The sequence below is a fragment of the Pristis pectinata genome, chromosome 1, assembly GCF_009764475.1.
Source record: "Pristis pectinata isolate sPriPec2 chromosome 1, sPriPec2.1.pri, whole genome shotgun sequence".
Classification (NCBI taxonomy): Eukaryota; Metazoa; Chordata; class Chondrichthyes; order Rhinopristiformes; family Pristidae; genus Pristis; species Pristis pectinata.
In genome coordinates, this window is record NC_067405.1 from 62,019,148 (window position 1) to 62,038,333 (window position 19,186).

Here is a 19,186-nt window from a genome sequence, read left to right on the forward strand (position 1 = left end):
CTTTTTCTTGTCCTGCTCATAGAGACAAGGATGCTCTTTAGAGCATGCCATTTACAAAAGAGGTCAACTTAGAAAAGTCTCTTAATTCACAAATGATTAAGATTCTGTATGCAGCTGTTAGCAAGGCAATAGTGAGCTCTTTTACTTAGCTGCTTGGAGCCTGGTTCTCTTCTCATTCCAGGTACTAATTGTCTGACTTTATATGTTGTTGGTTAGGCTGCACTTGGAGTATTGTGTGCTTTCTGGTTGCCATGCTATAGGAAGAATGTGATTAAGTTAGAAAGGGTGCAGTAAAGATTCACAGGAATGTTGCTTGGACTGGAGAACTTTTTTAAGGAGCAGTTAGATAGGCTGGGACTGTTTTCCCTGGAGCAAAGGAGGCTGAGTGGTGACCTTATAGAGTGTTATAAAATTATGAGGGGCATAGATAGGGTTTATAATCACTATCTTTTTTTCAGGGTAGGGAAGAACTAGGGGGTATGAGTTTAAGGTGAGGAAAGATATAAAAGGGATCTAAGGAGCAAGTTTTTCACACAGGGTGATGGATGTATTGGAAAGAGCTGACAGAGGACGTCATAGATGTGGGTACAATTTAAAAAAATAATTTGGACTGTTGCATGGATAGGAAAGGTTTACAGCGATTATGGACCAAACGTAAGCAAATGGATTTAGTGCTGATGGACATCTTGGTCAGCATAGACATGTTGGGTCATAGGGTCTGATTCCATGCTATATAACTCTATGAATATGCTGTACAAGTACTTTTTTAATACAGTGAGCAATAATTTTCATTTAAATTGCAGCCTTCATTGTTGTAACCTGAGGAAGAATATTCTAGCGTAAGTATATTCATTCTTATTTATTGTGGTTTATCAAGTAAAACAATTGAATGCGAGGGTTTCATCTTAAATTTCTGAATTGCTATGAAGGAATAATTCTGGCTCCCTTCAGTCAACATATGAAAAATGTAAATTTATTTTTATTAGAAGGTAGAAAATAGTCTTTGTGCATTTTAATTCATTTGAATATTATCGTGCATTCTGAAGACCAAAAGGTAAATATGGAGAGCATTTGGGTCACTTCGGTTTATTTACTGAGAGGGTAATAGTTTATCAACTTTTCCATCTTCTACCTTAAATTCTATGGAGACTTTTCTTATTTGCTATTAACTACTTTGCACGTGTTGTTTTGTTGAACTTTTGCAGTTTTATTTATTTTTCTGGATGTCAGTGCTGCTAGCATGACCATCCCTGATTTCTCTTGAGAAGGCAATAGTGAACTAGGATTTAGAACCAGTGATGATGAAGGATGGTCTGAAACTTGGAGAGGAACCTGCAGGAGGTGATGTTCCCATGTGCATACTGCCCTTGCCCTTCTTGGTGGTAGAGGTTTCAAGTATGGGTGGTGTTCTTGGAATAAGCAAGATGAATAATTGTAGTATATTTGCACACATTATTGTCAACATTATTGCACACATTATTATCAACGGTGCTCCAGTGGTGAAGGGAGTGAATGTTTCGGATGGTGGTTGAGGTGCCTGTCAAGTGGGGTTTTTTATCCTGATTAGTTTTGTTGAAGATGCACTCATCCAGGAAGTTGAAAGTAGTACCTTACACTCCAAAGTTTTTAATGTTATGGGATGAGTCAAAGGCTGGAGGACACCCAGCTTCTGACCACTTCTTGTTTTTGCTCGGTGGTGACTGCAAGATGTTGATGGTGGGCCACTTGGCAATGGTAATGTCTAGTTTTTGGGATCTACCTTAGCCATACACTTTGCTCCTCACATTTTTGCAGAATAAGTGAAAATGCAGTTTATGTTGTATCTGTGGAAAGAGAACTCTGATGGCTGATCAGCAACCTGAATTTCTAACTTTGCTTTTCTTCCCAGAGATGTTACTTGACCATTTGACTATTTCTGGTGTTTTATGTTTTAATTTCAGGATTCCACTATGTGTACTATTTTGCTTTTGTATGTCGGTCAAGATCTTTTGGTTGTTTCCTTTTGCGGTTGAAATGTCTGAAAGTCTTTCCTCAGTCAAGTAACCTGATGCTGATCAGTGTTGGTTCTGAACTGCTTCCAAGTCTTAAATTTCTCTCATTCTCAGTGACTAGAACTGGACACATTATAGAGATGTGGTGTAATCATAGACTTGTCTAGTTTATGACATCCTCCAAATTGTAGTGTACTCTTTTTGCTTTCTATTTGGAATGTTGATTGCATCTCTTTGGAACCTGGATATTTAAACATATATTCTTTTTGTTTCTGTTTCATTATTTGTCTGTCTTCAACTTTATTCATTGAGAATGTTGGCCTGGTCTTCTGAGTTGCTGTCACAGTATTGAATGTAGTGTCATCTGAAGACTTAATCATTCAATAATGAATTTCAAAACTTGAGTCATTAATGAAATCAAGCTGCAGTGGTACTGGTGCTGATATCTGGATTAATGTACCTGATGCTCCCCTTTCCTGATTCTTTTCCAACTTTTTTTTACTCCACCATTCTGACAATTTCTATTCTATTTTCAAATTTTAATGTAAATTTACACAACTTTTGAGTTTATATTATTCTTTCATACCACACTTCACAAATGCCTTTAATAAATTAAGATACACTACTTGGGATGTCAACTCGTCAGAAACAATTTAAAAAAAAGTCAGGCAACATCTTAAATGTTGAATCCATACTTATTTCATTCAGCCAAATTGTAGTTGTAAAAATAATACTTATGTGATCCTTGTAATAATTTATATTATAATATGCAGCACTGATGTATGATTAATGGGACAGTATTCTCAGCACATGATAAAGGGAACAGCATTGGGCTGCTTCCAGTCCAATAGCACCTCACCAGTGTTGAATAGTTTTTTCACAATGGCTGCATCTTGAATTGCATTGCAAGTCTCTTTCAGTACTGGAGTAAATACCAGTCAGTCCTCAGGATTTATTTATTTTTGGTTTTTAATTTTGTCAAGATTTCCATCCTGTATAGAAATCCCTAATTCTGCTCGAGTTGTTGCTCGTCTTGTTGTTCTTGCCGTCCCATGTAAATACTGGAAGGAGCTAATTACTTGGAACATTAACTATATTCTGCTCACTATAATCTGCTCCTGCCTGTTTCTATCCTTAATCGTTCTTGACTCTGATATTATTGGAAGCATTGAAAGAATTTCTTCCTATTATGTTTTACTTGTTCAGTTCCTTATTCCATTTCTCATTTAACTGGTTAAATCTTACTATTGAATATGCTTCTGGACTTGTATATTCTTCTATAAATAAATTCTATTTTTTTTTCTGTTCTGGATTTGTACTGACCATAAGTTTGCTTCTAATTAATTAGAGATAATTTGCTCTTGATAATAACTTTTTGTTTTTTCTCCCCCAAACTATCCAAAACTTAAATGAAACAATTGCAATAAAGTAGCACATGAGAATCTTTTTGTGGGCAGTTCTGATTAAAATCAAATTTTGAATTAAATATCCTTGAATTGAGCAAAGTAGATAATTTGGCATCATGTCTGCATGTCACTTGCTGATTATGGGTATATATTTTTCCTGTATGTTCAGTATTAAGCTTAAGGAGAGATTTTTGCTTGTCCTCATTTGACATTTTGTTGAACCATCCTTAGTCAATTTGATTTAGGTGTTCCCTTGTTTCTTTTAAGTGAGAGAGAGATGGGGCCTCACCTTAACATTTCATCCGAGGAAAACTGACTCCCAACAATTCAGTATTTCTTTAATAATCTAGAGGTATCAGCCTGAATCATGAACTAGTAGCATTTTTGACTTGAAGCCTGGAGGGATTCCCAGTACCTGTCAAGTTGATGCTCAGTTGACACCTGACTGAAGTATCTAAGCTTTTGAGGTTTTTCTTATAACTCTGCTTTGGCACAAGAACAGCCATTCAGGATTTGCATGTTTGTGCTTCAGAAAGCAGAGCTAAAGGCAAGAAGAGGTGCACTGGAAATGCTTAGTAAGGCAAACAGCATCTGTGGAGAGAAAAACAGTTAATATTTTGGGGCAGTGCCCTTTCATCAGAACTACTTCTGAACAAAGAGTGGTATTCATGTTTGGTTAATCAAAGAACAATACTTCTAGCATATAAACCAACAACTAACAGTGATATACTTTAGGATCAGGTTTGTGCTATTGACTGAGCTACAAGTAAGTAAACTGACACCAAGGATAAATTACCATTTCTGCTCCCCACACATACCATGCTTAACTACAATTGATTTTTGAATTTGAGCATATTTGAATTTGAGTAGCATTTAGAAAACTAGCTAATATCGGGTTTGGCAAAGGAATTTATATGCTTCTCAATTTAGTGGGAATCCGGTCAAGAAGACAGGGTGTGGGGTTGTAAATCAGATGAACTTGGAAGGTATGGTTTGAATGATAAGATAAAGAAAGGTGTTGCTATTTAGAAGGATCTGGATGTCACTGAAAGGTACAGCAAGCAATTACAATGGCAAGCAATATGTTGGCCATTATTGCAAGAAGAATTGAGTACAAGAGTAGAGATGTGGTGTAAAGCCCTAGTGAGACTGCAGCTGATGATTTGTGAATGAGGAGAGATTAAACAGACAGGGTCTTATACTCTTTTGAGTTCAGTAGAATGGGAAGTGCTCTCATTGAAACAGAAAATTTTTAAGTGGCTTGACAGGGCAAAAGTTGATGTTTCCCTTGCCTGGCATGTCGTGGATCAAGGGTCACAGTCTCATATAAGGGATTGGCCACTTCATGGAAGAAATGAGAAATTTCTTCACCCAGATTTTTAGATATTAAAGGAATTGAGGGATGTGAGGTTAGCGCAGGAAAGTGACATTGAGGTAAAAGACAACTATGATCTGAATAACTTATTCCTGCTTCCATTTCTTCTGTTGTTATGGAGGAAGATGGGCAATAAATTAGGAAAAAGATTGTGATTTTTGGTTAGGGTGGGGGAGATCTTGGGAGACATTTGTTTTTTTTTGTGTGAGGAGGAGGAGGAGATACAACAGAGGAAGCCATAAAGGTGGTCTCAGTTTTATGTTCATGAGAAGGATGGTGTGCCCTGCTTTGAGTTTAAGTCTACTTGTTGGATGTGTTGTTTCTTGGTCATATTCTGTATTTTTTTTAATGTAGGTGACCATTTCATAAAGAATTAACTTCTCTGAAGACCAACTACTGAATCAACAAGAAAAAACGTGGGAACCTCTTCTTTTGAAGCAAGTACAATTTTAAAAATTAAATCTCTGGATGTGGGTGGCATTGGCAAGATCAACACTTGGGTATGACGCATTTCAAGTTGAAGCATTTTTCTGGAAAAATGTCAATGAGCAAAGCAGAAGGTCATGAAACAAGCAAAGTTTTTTCATTATCTTCATTTTAACACCACTGATGCACTTGAGTAGTTCAAAGTGGATTATTTTGATTTGAGTCATGCAGACTGCTCTTGTCCTGTAAAATGTTGATCTTTACTGCATGAGATGTATGAAGTCACACTAATAGATAGCCTTGAGTCAGAAGATGTGATTCACTTTTTTTAGTCTTGTGTTGGCATACCAGTTGCTCAAACCATTGCAGAGGGAAAAAAGGGAGGAAGATTCACAAGAATGAGAGCTGCGATGTGGACCATTAGCCTGAACCCAAGAAGAACCAACAACATATCTGTTTCATTAAGAGTATACAAAGTAGAAGCAGAAGTAGGCCATACAACCCGTTGAGCCTCTTCTGCCATTAAGGTCTGCCACGATCTGATCTTTGGCCTCAACTCCACTTCCCTGGCTGATTCTCAAAACCATTATATCCCCCGTTGCCCATATTTCAGCCATCAATACACCTAATGACAACCTCCACAGCTCTCTGGGATAGAAAATATCAAAAATTCACTTCTGAGAGAAATTCCTTCTCATCTCAGGCTTAAGGTTTCAATCCCTTTGCCTGGAGAAAAATATGTCCTCCCAACATTTACCCCTGCAGGAACCCAGGATCCACGTATCCTTGACATCTTGCATTTTCCTGAACTCCAGAGAGTATGGGTCATTTTCTGCTCCATCTTTCCTTACAAGACAGTCTAGTCAGGCTTCGCTGCACCTCCCAGATACAAATATCCATCCTTAAATTAGAGGACTAAAACCCTAATACCCCAGGTTTCCCCTCATCAAAGCCCTGTAGCATTGCATAGTTCCCTACTCATGCCTGCCTTCCCCTTGCTATAAATACTTTATTTACCTTCTCAGTCACTGAGTACTAAATTTTTTGTGACTCTTGTATGTGGACACCAGAATTCTTTGAATAATGTTATAATCTTTGTTTTTTTTGCTCTTCTTACCAAAGTACATAAGCTCACATCTCCTTCACTAGATCCACCGCTATTTTCCCCCCTCACTTGTCCTATCCTATATAATTCCATTTGCAGATACTTTGTATTTCTTGCAATTTAAATTCCTACTTATCTTTGATCCGCGAACAAACTTGGAAACAATGCACTCAATTACTTTAAGTCATTACGAAGTTGTAAATAGTTGTAGCCCCAGCACTGACCCCTGAGGCATCCCACCAATTACTGCCTGCCAGCTTGAAAATGAATTGTTTATCCCTGCTCTGTCCAGAGTAATCTGTTACCTATAACCCCATGAACACTTGTGCAGTAACATTTAATGTGATGCCTTCATGATTGCCTTTTGGAAAATCCAAATACTCTGCAGCTATTGCCTCCCCTTTAACTACTCTGCTTGTCACATCTTCAAAGATCTCCAATAAATATGATTTCCCTTTCATAAACCATTTGACTTTGCTTAACCAGGTCAGGCTTTTCAAATCTGACAACACAATACATAATATCCAGGTTTTCATGATGGCTGATATATGGCTGGCTGGCCTGCAGCAGTGCTTTCCCTCTCCCATCCTTCCTTGAAAAGTGATCTTGTGTTTGCAGTTTTCTAACACGGAAACCTTTCAAAATCTTGGGAATTTTGCAAAAGTGACAACTAAATGCCTCCACTATTTCTGATGCCAGCTCTTTTAGATCCCTAGATATCAAATTCAACAGATTTGTTAGCCCTTATTCCTATTAGTTTGTACAGTATTTTTTGCTACTGATATTGTTTTAAGTTCCGGTCTCTTTTACTCCTTGGTTATCTATTATTTTTGGTTGCTGGGAAGACAGAAACAAAATATTTGTTTAATGTCTCTACCATTTTCATATTCCCCATTCTTAATTCCCTCATCTCAGCTTCTAAGAATCCAATGTTTTCTTTTGCACAACCCTCTGTATATTTGTGAAAATTGTTTCCATACTTCTTGCTAGTTTACACGTTCTATTTTCTCAGTTTCCTAGTTATTCATTGTCACTTTCTATAATCCTCTCAATCTTTAGGCCTACTCCTTTCATCCCAAATAAAAATAGAACATGCCAAAACACTCAGCAAGTCAGGCAGCATCGGTGGAGAGAGAACCAGAGTTAACATTTCAGGTCGAAGATGTTTGTCATAACTCTGCTTAGCTTTTTTGAGTCTTTCAATCAAATGCTATTGTTAACCACTTTAGTTAATCTCCTCCATGTTAATCAACACTTGGAACAAGCAGTAAAATAGCCAGGGCACAGATTGTACTTGGGGTTGTGGACTTCAGTGTCCATCACCCAGAGTGGCTCAGTAGCATCACCATTGACTAGGCTGCCCAAGTCCTGAAATACGTAGCTGTCTCACTATGGCTGTGGCAGGTAATGAGTGAATCAATGTGAGGGATAAACCAATTGACTTTGTCTTCACCATTTTACATACGGCAGATGCATCTGCCCATGATAGCACTGGTAGAAGTGACCACAGCACAGTCCTTATGGAGAAAAAGTCCTGTTTTCAGACCAAGGACACCCATCAGTGACACTATAATCATGCCAAATGGAATAGAAGAACAGATCAGGCAGCTCCAAACTGGGTAGCCTTGAAGTGGACCATCAGCAGCAGCAGAAATGTTCATCATAATCTGTAACCTCATGGACTGGTATATCCCTCACTCTTTTATTACTGTCAGGCCAGGGGATCAAAGCTGGTTCAATGAAGAATGCAAAGGGGCAGGTCAGAAACAGCATAGTTAAAAATGGTGAGATTCCAGCCTAGAGAAGTTGCAATTTTACAACCAATAGATCAGGTCAAAACTCTGTGGTCCCATCTCACCTAGGTATGATAATACTGCACAGTTAAATAGCTGACAGGAGACAAAGGTCCCAAGAACATTCCCATTCTTGATGATGGCAGTGCTCAGCTTGTGAATGCTAAAGAAAAGGTTGAAATATATGCAACCATCAGAAGTGCGAAGTAGGTGATCCACCTAAGTTCCTCTTGAGATCCCCATCATCACCGCACCATACTTTAGCTAAATTGACTCACTCCATGTGCTGGCATGAAATGTCTGAGAGCACTCGATACAGCAAAGGTTGAAGGATTGAGCAATATCCCCATTATGGTTCTGAAGACGTGTGCTCTAGAACCAGAGGCACCTTTAGCCAGTGACCCGGGTGATTCCTGACCTTGGGCTCTGTCAGTGTGGAGTTTGCACATTCTTCCTGTGACTGTAAGTTTTCCTCCAGATAATCCTATTTTCCTTCCACATTTCAAAGATATGCAGGTTGGTAGGTTAATTGGCCATTGCAAATTGCCCCTAGCGTGTTGGATGAATGGTAGAATCTGGGGGGGAGTTGATTGGAATGTAGGGAGAATAAAATGGGATTAGTATAAATGGGTGCTTGATGATTGCTGTGGACGCGATGGACAGAAGGGTGTCCTGTGCTGTTTTTTTCTTTATGACATCCTATGATCTTTGATAATTTGACTTGTCCAGTCTTTATGAAGATTTAAGTCTGCCATGATTGTTGTAATATCTTTGTTTCAAGTCCCCATTACTTACAAGGGTTTCTTTCATATGAATTTAATTCAGTTGTTCAACTATTCTGATTGAATTCCCAACATTATTAGTCCAAGCTCACTGACGTAACCACCATGCCCTCAGAGGGAAATAAACAGTTGACCATAGACATGAGGATTTATTTTCTGCAAATTAGAGGACTTGGTTGAAGGCATTCAGGATTATGACCTCTGTTTTATGGAGGCAATTTACAAAAGTAGAGTTTTTGTTCTAAAGCATTTTCTCTATCAATGTATTTCTGATTAGAAAGCCTGTCAACCACTTCCATCAATTTTTTTGCCCTTATTCCTCATTTCCACTAAAACTGTTCACTTGCCAATCACCTTCTCCAAGAACCTCTCATTTCTGTCCCAGCGTCAGCCTTTATTAATAGAACTACCACACTTTTCCTGTTGATCTTCTAAAATGTCAAGAATTCTGGAATAATCAGTTCCCAGTCTTGGCTACGTTGCAGCTATGAGTGCATGGTTATTAGATCAAACCTATTTATCTGTATTTCTGCTGTAATTCAATTATCTTAAATGAATGCTCTGTGCATTTGGACAAAGAGCCATAAATTTTTGACTTCTTCCCATCTTTCCCTACTCTGACCTTGTTTGCTACTGCATGGATGTAAGCACTATTACCCATCACACTTGGCTTGTCATTATCCATTTCACTGCAGTTACCTTGTCTTACCTCTATCTATATTTCCCCTTGACTAATTCCTGTCCTCCAATAGTTAGCATAATACCCTTTATCATTTAGTTTAATTTTACAGGTTTATTAAACAGGTTAATAATCGGTTCCTCTATTCCCAGTGTTACTGCCAGTCTTCCATAAATCAAAACTCTCTTCTCCCACACCACTGTAACTGTGCCTTCAACACTTTGACCTGCCTGCTCTGTAACAAAGTGGAATAAATTTCCTTCACTGGCACCTCATGCCACACCACTCTTAATGTTCTTTCAAGGACCTGCATTTCTAGGTGATTTTGTAACTTGCCTCCATAAGAAAGAAGTAAAAATCTTGAATGCCTCCAGCCAAGTCCTCTAAGTTGCAGAAAATAATCCACAAGTTTTTGGTCAATTGTTCTTTTTCCACTGCTGGTATGGTGGTTATTTTAGTAGGCTTGGACCATTAATATTAGGAATTAAACCATAATAGTTGAACATTTGGATTTAAATTTGTATCAATGAAACCCTGGAAATAAATCAACTGGTTTAGACCTGGCATTAAGACTCTCTTTGGCTCATTTGTGCTGTCAAGAATCACATTCTCCAGGTTAACTCTTAGCTGCCCTCTAAAATGGCCAAGCAGTTCAATTGTGGCAAACTGCATCATTCCAGAAAAGGCAGTCATTCGTTAGTTTCTTAGGGCTACTAGATATGAGCAAAATGTAGGTCTTTCCAGTCACACCTCTAACCTGTGAACTATTTTTCCTTAAATACATTGATTGTGACTTTTAGAATGGTGATAGTAAAGCTTTGTTGTAGCCAGTGTGCATTTTGTAATGTAATTTCAGCTAAAGCTAATTTATACTTTGCAGTAGTGGGTTGTTATGATGAATAATGTGTTGAACTAACATCGTTTATTACACCATGTTTAGATAACAGTGGTTAAGTGTATTTTTTTTCTGATAAATGCATTTTTGCAGAAAATATTGTGTATTATCACTAAACTAAGTTTAAGTTATACTAAGGAGATTATTGTTATCCGTGGTATGATAAACTTGCTCAAAATCTTCGGGAATATTTTTCCAAAGTTTTTAAAGCTCTCCTGAACAAAATTGGATGAGGTGGAGTGAAGGGTGAAGAGATGAAGCACAGACTTATTAATGTCAGCTATCAGTATTATTGCAGAAAATTGCTGCATTCACATGGTAAGCCATGAAATTGAGAAATTTAATTTTTAAGTGAGATCATACAGGTGCATCTCTGAGCATTGCACCTGTAGAACAGTTGATACCTCAGTGTGAATTGACACATTTTTACCACAATTTAAACTAGAATGTTTGATGAATAGAAAAGCTACAAGCTGTGGACTTGTTTGGAGTCTGTGGAAATGCATACATGAGCAAGTAATTTAGCCCTTTGAGCCTCGTCTGCCATTGTTAGATTGTGGCTGAAATGCTCCATTTATTCATTTTCTCATTATTCTTCAATAGCCATGCCTAACAAAATCCTTACAACTCAGATGTGAAAATTTCTATTGACCCACACCTACAGTCTTTTCAGGGAAGTATTCCAAATTCCTGTGACATTTCAAAAAAAAAAGTAGTTTTGTAACTTCACTACTAACTAGAGTAGCTTTGGTATCAAGGTCAGTAAGGAGGAAATGAGGTTTCCGATCCATACTTATTGTGGTCTCCCAGTGAGGAAGTCGAAGATCTAATTGCAGACGGGGGTACATAGGCCCAGGTCTTGGAGCTTGGGGATATGGGGATGAAGGTGTTGAACGCTGAGCTCCAGTCGTGAAACACAGCTTGACGTACATATTCTGGTTGTCCAGGTGGTCCAGAGCAGAGTGGAGAACCAGCAAGATAGCATCTTGCTGTAGACCTGTTGGGGTGATAGATGAATTGAAGCGGGTCCAGGTCCTTACTGAGGCAGGAGTTGATTCAAGCCATATCCAACCTCTTGAGGCACTTCAATATGGTGGGTGTAAGCGCTACTGAACGGTAGTTGTTGAGGCACGTAACCCTGCTCTTGGGCACCGGTACAATCAATGCCATCTTGAAGCAGGTGGGAACCTTCTGGGTTCCTCCAAAATCCCAAAGATATGTAGGCTAATGGGCCACTGTAACTTGCCCCTATTGTATAGATGAGTGTTAGAATCTGGGGAGGTCTGACCAGAATGTGGGGAGGATTAAAAAATTAGACTAATGTAAATGGGTGGTTGATGGTTGACACAGATTTGGTGGGCCGAAGGGCCTGTTTCTGTGGTGTATCTCTCTATGACTCTAAAGCAGAAAATACTACACTTTGGGAGGTGCAGTGTATGAATGGGGGACAATTACTGTTGGCTTTACTGACCTACAGTGACTGCAGGTCGAAAGTGTGCATAGGTGGATACTGCAGAATGCAGCTCAGTTATGATATTCCAATATTCCCAATCTTAACACTTTTTGGACGAGATTTTGGTGGCATCTGAATTTTGCAGTGGTATTTGAGTATAAAAGTAATGTCACAAAACTAGTGGAACAACCTGATTTTCATGAAGGTGGTGTCAATTCTCTGTTAAACTGCCCACAAATTTAAGATCTGAAACTAATAAGTACCTTATTAATGACTGTTCATTTTTATGGCAAGAAGGCAGATGAACAATTTAAATAAAAGTGAGCAATCGCAAAATTCAGCAGTAAATGTTTTGGGAAATTCCAAATTTATTTCTCATTGCTTTCTGCTTTATCTTCCTCTTTCCCTTTTATTATTTCACTTTAGTACCTGATCTTTCATTGAATTTACCCTTCAAGACATTTTTGTTTATTTCTCAATCTTTAATTTAATTGACGGAGAAAGTGCAGTATTTCTACCATTGTTCATGGAAAAACCCAGGTGTTTATCCTTTATGGATCTGTAATAAGATCAGCTTTGCAAGCAAAAAATTTAAAGAACCTAAACTTCCATTGGACTTGTCTTGCTAAAAGGGCAGATTATCCCTGCCAAATTTGGGCTATTATCATAGTTGGCGTATATTGTAATATGCACTGGGTGCCAGTGTTTGTCTGGGAACAGTATTTGAGCATTACTTTTAGCTTTCAGTGAAAGAAAATTAACTTTGGTGAGGTCACGAGTGAAATAGAACTGGAACCACATTTGGGAAGGGAAAGCATTTTTATTATGTTGTCTGCAGATAATCTTGCTAAATTGCCAATTTTACCCCTCAGTTGTGACTCGGAGAGTTGTACGTAAAATTCCAGGCTGACATTTCAGAGAAGTTTTATGGAAGTAAAATGCTTTTGGGTGTGTTGTCCTCTAAATGAGATGTTAAATGGAGCTCCTGCCTGCTCTCCTGGATATACTGTAAAAGATTTAATGATATGATTTTTAAATAAAAAAAGCAAGAAAAATCCTCGTCATGAAAGAAACATGATGAGCACTACATAAAGGAAAGTTTATTTGTAACCCATTCTTTAAAGTGTCTATTGTAGACTTCATCTCACAAGAGTGTCACCATATAGGTGAGGTGTCAGCCTCACTTTCACCTATATGTAAGTAAGGCTGACATTTAAATTCCATTGCAACTAGTATATTGGGTGAGAACTTGATGCAGTGGAACTTCCTTGTATGTCAGCCTCATCTATCGGTTTGAAATATTTAGTGCTGTAATATGTTGGAGCGCAAGCTGGTAATGGGACATCTGAAGACTTGAGGAAGCATGGGCCAACAGTATAGCTCCTTACCTAGATAAATTTAGTTTCAGAAAGAAACTGAGTAACAATGAAGAAAATGGATGAATTACAATGAAGTGTCACATTAGACACAGAGGGAAAGAAAAATTGGAGAAGAAAGGAACCTGGTTTAATTTTTTTGATGAGGTGACTGAAGCATCATGCAGGAGGATGTCTATGGATGTTATTTATATGGACTTCCAAGAGGCATTTGGAAAAAGTTGAAAAAACACGATGATGCTGGAGGAACTCAGCAGGCCAGGCAGCATCTGCGAAGAAAAGCAGGCAATCAACGTCTCGGGTCAGGACCCTTCTTCTGAAGTCCTGAAGAAGGGTCTTGACTCGAAACGTTGACCGCCTGCTTTTCTCCATGGATGCTGCCTGGCCTGCTGAGTTCCACCAGCATCATCGTGTTTTTCATCTCTAGATTCCAGCATCTGCAGTCCTTTGTTTCTCTATTTGGAAAAAGTTCCTTGTAATGAGCTGCCACTAAATTGTATGTGATTGAAGGCAAGTTTATTGATTGGGTTAAGAAAATGGTTGAGTACCAGGAAACAGAGCAGGTATAACAGGCAAGTACTTAAAATTGGTAGCGTGTTCCTATCTGGGTTAAGGTCATCATTTATTATATTTATAACCAGTTTACGTGACATCACAGAAACTGACACATCCATGGTTGCCGAAGTCACAGATGGTCAGAATGGTAAAGAGTGGTGGAAACACTGAATTACAAAGGGGAAATTAATAGCTTGAAATCTGTTTGCTTCAAGTTCAATCAATGTTGGCAAGTGCGCGGTCATGCTTATTGGATCTTGAAAGCATGGTACAGAGTGCTTTCCAAGTGGCAGTAGTAGTAAATGTCCAAAAGAGATTACAGGTCCATGTACATGTATTAAATTTGCGGAAGCCTGACTATTGTAGGTTCAGTGTTAATTTAAATGTTGTTAATCTATGCTTTCCCTCATTGCATCTGTCAATGGCCAGATGGGATTCTTGAATTGAAATAAAGGATTTAATTCCTGTACCTGTTTAAATTCAGTTGTATGTACAGGGTTGCAAACTTTGTTGCTTTGTGTTAGGTATTGTATAATCCAAAGAAGTGTTTTGTCATTGAACACTAAGAATGGAGAGGCACTTCATATTTCTTAATGTTGTGATATTTGTAGGACTTTTCTTTCCACATTTCTCTGTACCTGATTAGCATTAATATCGTTAGATACAGTGAATACAGGAGCCAAGGGTGTCTCCTACTGCGATTATAGAAGGCTTTGATGAAATGACACCTGGAGTATTGTGTGCAGTTTTTGTCGTCTTACTTAGGGAAGGATATATTTGCAGTATAGGAAGTACAACAAAAATTCACCAGACTGATTACTGAGATGATGGGACTTTAGTATATGGGGAGAGTTGTTGACCAGCCTATATTCATCAGAGTGCTGAAGAATAAGAAGAGATCTATTTTATGTCATATACAAAATTCTAGCAGGGCTTGGCAGGCTGAAAGGTGTTTCCTTTGATAAGTGAGGGTTCTGGAAGTGGGTCACAGCCTCGGGAGATGGAGTAAGATAGGACTGAAAAGAGGAGAAATTTCTTCATGTAAATTCTGGTGAACCTATGGGAAAACTGAGTTGCTGGACATATTTAAGGAGATGATTGATTGTTTTATCAACACAAAGGGTATCGGGTATGAGGAGAGAGCTGGGAATATTGCATTGAGATGGAACATCAGCCATGATCCTAATGAAAAGCTGAGCAAGCTTGAAGGGCTGAATGGTCTACTCCAGCTGCTATTTTTCTCTGTTTCTAAAATTGAATATAAATGTTTCATCAATAAAGGGCTAATGTGTTATTAAGCAAAAGTGGAAGGCTTTTAAAAACCAACAGAAGCCAACTGAAAAAGCAATAAGGGGAGAAAAGATGAAATATGAAGGTAAGCTAGCTAATAATATAAAAGAAGATACCAGAAGTTTTTTTTTAGATATAGAAAGAGAGACGAGTGGACTTTGGATTGCTGGAAAATAATGCTGGAGAAATAGTAATGGGGAACAAAGAAATAGCAGACGAATTTTCGTCGGTCTTCCCTGTGGAAGACTCCAGCAACGTGCCAGAAATTCGAGAGAGTCGGGGGACAGAAGTGAGTGCAGTTTGGGGGGGGGGGGGGTGGAGGTGGTGGGGAAGTGAGTGTAGTGATTTTACTGAGGAGAAGGTGCTTGGGAAGCTGAAAGATCTGAAGGTGGACTAGTCACCTGGAGTGGAAGGACTATACCCCAGGGTTCTGAAAGAGGTAGCTGAAGAGATTGTGGAGCCATTGGTAGTGATCTTTCAAGAATCACTGGAATCAGGACTGGAAAATTGCTAATGTTGCTCCACTCTTTAAGAAGGGAGGGAGGCAAAAGGCAGGAAATTATAGGCCAGTTAGCCTGACTTCAGTGGTTGGTAAGATGTTAGAGTCCGTTATTAAGGATGAGGTTTTGTGGTACTTGGAAGCACATGATAAAATAGGCCAAAGTCAGCTTGTTTTCCTTAAGAGGAGATCTTGCTTGACAAATCTGTGGAAGTAACAGGCAGGATAGACAAAGGAGAGTCAGTGGATGTTTATTTGGATTTTCAGAAGGCCTTTGACAAGGTGCCACACATGAGGCTGCTAAACAAGATAGGAGCCCATGGTATTACAGGAAAGGTACTAGCATGGACAGAAGACTGGCTGACTGGCAGAAGGCAAAGAGTGAGAATAAAGGGGGGCTTTTCTGGTTGGCTGCTGTTGACTAGTGGTGTTCCTCAGGGGTTGGTGTTGGGTCTGCTACTTTTCCCATTATATGTTAATGATTTGGATGATGGAATTGATGGCTTTGTGGCCAAGTTTGCAGATGATACAAAGATAGGTGGAGGGGCAGGTAGTGTTGAGGAAGCAGGGAGTCTGCAGAAGGACTTGGATAGGTTGCGAGGATGGGCAAAGAATTGGCAGATGGAATACAGCATAGGGAAGTGTATGGTCATGCACTTTAGTAGAAGGAAATTTTTCTTCTACTATTTTCTAAATGAGGAAAGAATTCAGAAGTCAGAGGTCAAAGGGACTCGGAAGTCCGAGTCAGGTTGAGTCAGTAGTAAGAAAGGCATGCAATATTAGCATTCATTTAGAGAGGAATAGAATATAAAAGCAAGGATGTAATGCTGAAATCTTATAAGGCTTTGGTCAGACTACATTTGGAGTATTGTGAGCAGTTCTGGGCTCCGTACTGTGGCAGGCACGGTAGCATAGTGGTTAGCATAATGCTTTACAGCGCCAGCGACCCGGGTTCAAATCCGGCCACTGTCTGTAAGGAGTTTGTACGTTCTCCCCGTGACTCTGTGGGTTTCCTCCAGGTGCTCTGGTTTCCTCCCACATTCCAAAGACGTACAGGTTAGGAAGTTATGGGCATGCATGTTGGCGCTGGAAGCGTGGTGACACTTGTGGGCTGCCCCCCAAAAAATCACTATGCAAAAGATGTATTTCACTGTGTGTTTTGATGTACATGTGACTAATAAAGATCTTATATGTGCAGGTGTTGGAGAGGGTCCCGAGGAGGTTTACGAGAATGATCCTGGGGATGAAAGGGTTAACACGTGAGGAGCGTTTGATGGCTCTCGGCCTGTATTCGCTGGAGTTCAGAAGGATGGGGGGGGGGGGGATCTCATTGAAACCTACTGAATATTGAAAGGCCTGGATAGAGTGGTCATGGAGACGATGTGTCCAGTAGTGAGAGAGTCTTGGACCAGAGGGCACAGCCTCAGAATAAAAGGGTGTCCCTTTAGAACAGAGATGAGGAGGAATTTCTTTAGCCAGAGGGTGGTGAATCTGTGGAATTCATTGCCACAGACAGCTGTGGAGGCCAAGTCATTGCGTATATTTAAAGTGGAGGTTAATAGGTTCTTGATTAGTAAGGGTGTCAAAGGTTATGGGGAGAAGTCAGGAGAATGGGGTTGAGAGGGAAAAATAAATCTGCCATGATCGAATGGTACAGCAGACTCGATGAGCTGAATGGCCCAGTTCTGCTCCTATGTCTTATGGTCTTCATGGCAAAGAATATGAATACCTCTTGCATATTGGAAAATGGAACAAAAGGTATTATTGGAAACTTGCCTTTTGATGATGTTCTGAAGCAAAAAAAAAGTCATCATTGCAGAGTTACAACTTCTTATCCAGAGACATGAAATTGGCACCATATTGCATATTATGTTATAAGTTAGCTTCTCTGACAAGATTTAAATGTTAATCCTTCTGCCATTCTTTCAGCTGGTCTTGGTTGGTGGCAGTGCTAATTGATAATGTCCTTTTGCCAATAATTAGTTTCTTATACAGTGCTAAATGCCTGTGACTAACCAGCATCACTAATGGCCCTGGATGTACTTTGTGCAAGCACTGTCTTAAGCCTTCAAATAAAATTCCCTTGGGGAAAATAATGGTGAATACAGTGAGGAGCTTAAATTTCATCACAATAAAGAAGTGTAAATGTGATTCAATATATTATGATTTTGGCCAAAAAAAAAATGAAGCTAAACCTTTGTTTCCTCAAATTTCCTATGACACAGAATGAAGCCTTCAATCCATTAAGTTTATTCAGGCACTGAAAGCAAACCAATCAGTCCCATTCCCTGCAAGCTATTCTCCCTCACATACTGATCAACTTCCCCCAATTCTCCTGCCACCCACTCACACCAGAGGCAAATTATAGTACCCGTTTCACCAACCAGCATCCCAGAGGAAATCACCTAGCTACTGGGAGAACATGCAAAGTCTATGCAGACAGCATCCAAGATCAGGATCAAGACCAGGTCACTGGAGCTGTGAGGCAGCAGTTGTGCCACCATGCTACATGCATTGAATGAATGCATCAGAAATCACAGCTTATGATTTTTTTTGCCATCTTTTAAGTTGGCACCATATTGGTTGCACAATCAGAATAAAATCATTAAGGGACAAGGGAATGTTAGGCAGGGTAACCAAAATCTAGTCACAGTCAGGAATTTTAAAAGGTTAATTAGAGGGGAAGAAGAGATTTACAGGGAAAGCAACAGAATATGTAACTGATTATACATCTGTCAGTGACTGAGTGAGTGAAAAACGAAAGTCCAAGGACTGGGAGGTGTGGTGGCACTGGAAGAGGTTGCATGGATGAGGGGTAAAGATGTGAACAGGTTTAAACAGGAGAATAAGATAAGGTATCTTTATTGGTCACATGTACAAGTGTCGCCACACTTCTGGCGCCAACATAGCATGCCCACAACTTCCTAACCCGTATGTCTTTGGAATGTGGGAGGAAACTGGAGCACCCAGAGGAAACCCACGCAGACATGGGGAGAACGTACAAACTCCTTGCAGACGTTGGCTGGAATTGAACACTGGTTGCTGGCACTGTAATAGCGTTATGCTAACCGCTACACTGCCATGCCTGCTTTTACTACGTGTAATTTTACTACTTGTAAGAATAACAGGGTTGTATTAGTGGGGGATTTTAAATTCCCTGGTATTGACTGAGCCACACAGCGTGATAAGTGCCTGGATGAGGTGGAATTTGTGAAATGTGTCCAGGAAAGTTTCCTGAGTTAATATACAGAGGGACCTACTTGGGAGGGTGTAATACTGGACCTCCTGTTGGGGAACAAGGCAGGGCGGGTAACTGAGGTGGCAATCAGGGAGCACTTTGGCTCTAGTTAACATAATTCTATTAGTTTTAAGATGGTGATGGAAAAGGATAGGACAGGTCCACAGGTGAGAGCCCTAAACTGGAGGAGGGTTAATTTTGAGGGAATTAGGCAGGATCTAGCAGTGGTCGATTGGGACAGTCTGTTTGAAGGGAAAGGAATGAATGGCAAGTGGGCGGCTTTTAAGAGTGTGATATCAAGAGTCCAGGAGCAACATATTCCA

The 19,186-nt window shown here is 39.5% G+C and overlaps 1 protein-coding gene across 11 annotated transcripts in view; it reads left to right on the plus strand.

Moving 5' to 3' along the window:
- map2 (microtubule-associated protein 2) overlaps nt 1–19,186 on the plus strand; it is a 256,918-nt gene that overhangs the window by 14,527 nt on the left and 223,205 nt on the right. For 9 of the 11 annotated variants that reach the window (XM_052024084.1, XM_052024171.1, XM_052024178.1 and 6 more), the window contains exons 2-3: nt 804–839; nt 5,127–5,209. The exons of 1 other annotated variant lie outside the window; for it this stretch is intronic. The gene's annotated coding sequence lies outside the window, so the exon portion shown is untranslated. The remainder of the gene's footprint in view (nt 1–803; nt 840–5,126; nt 5,210–19,186) is intronic. One more of the 11 variants, XM_052024095.1, reaches the window with a different exon arrangement.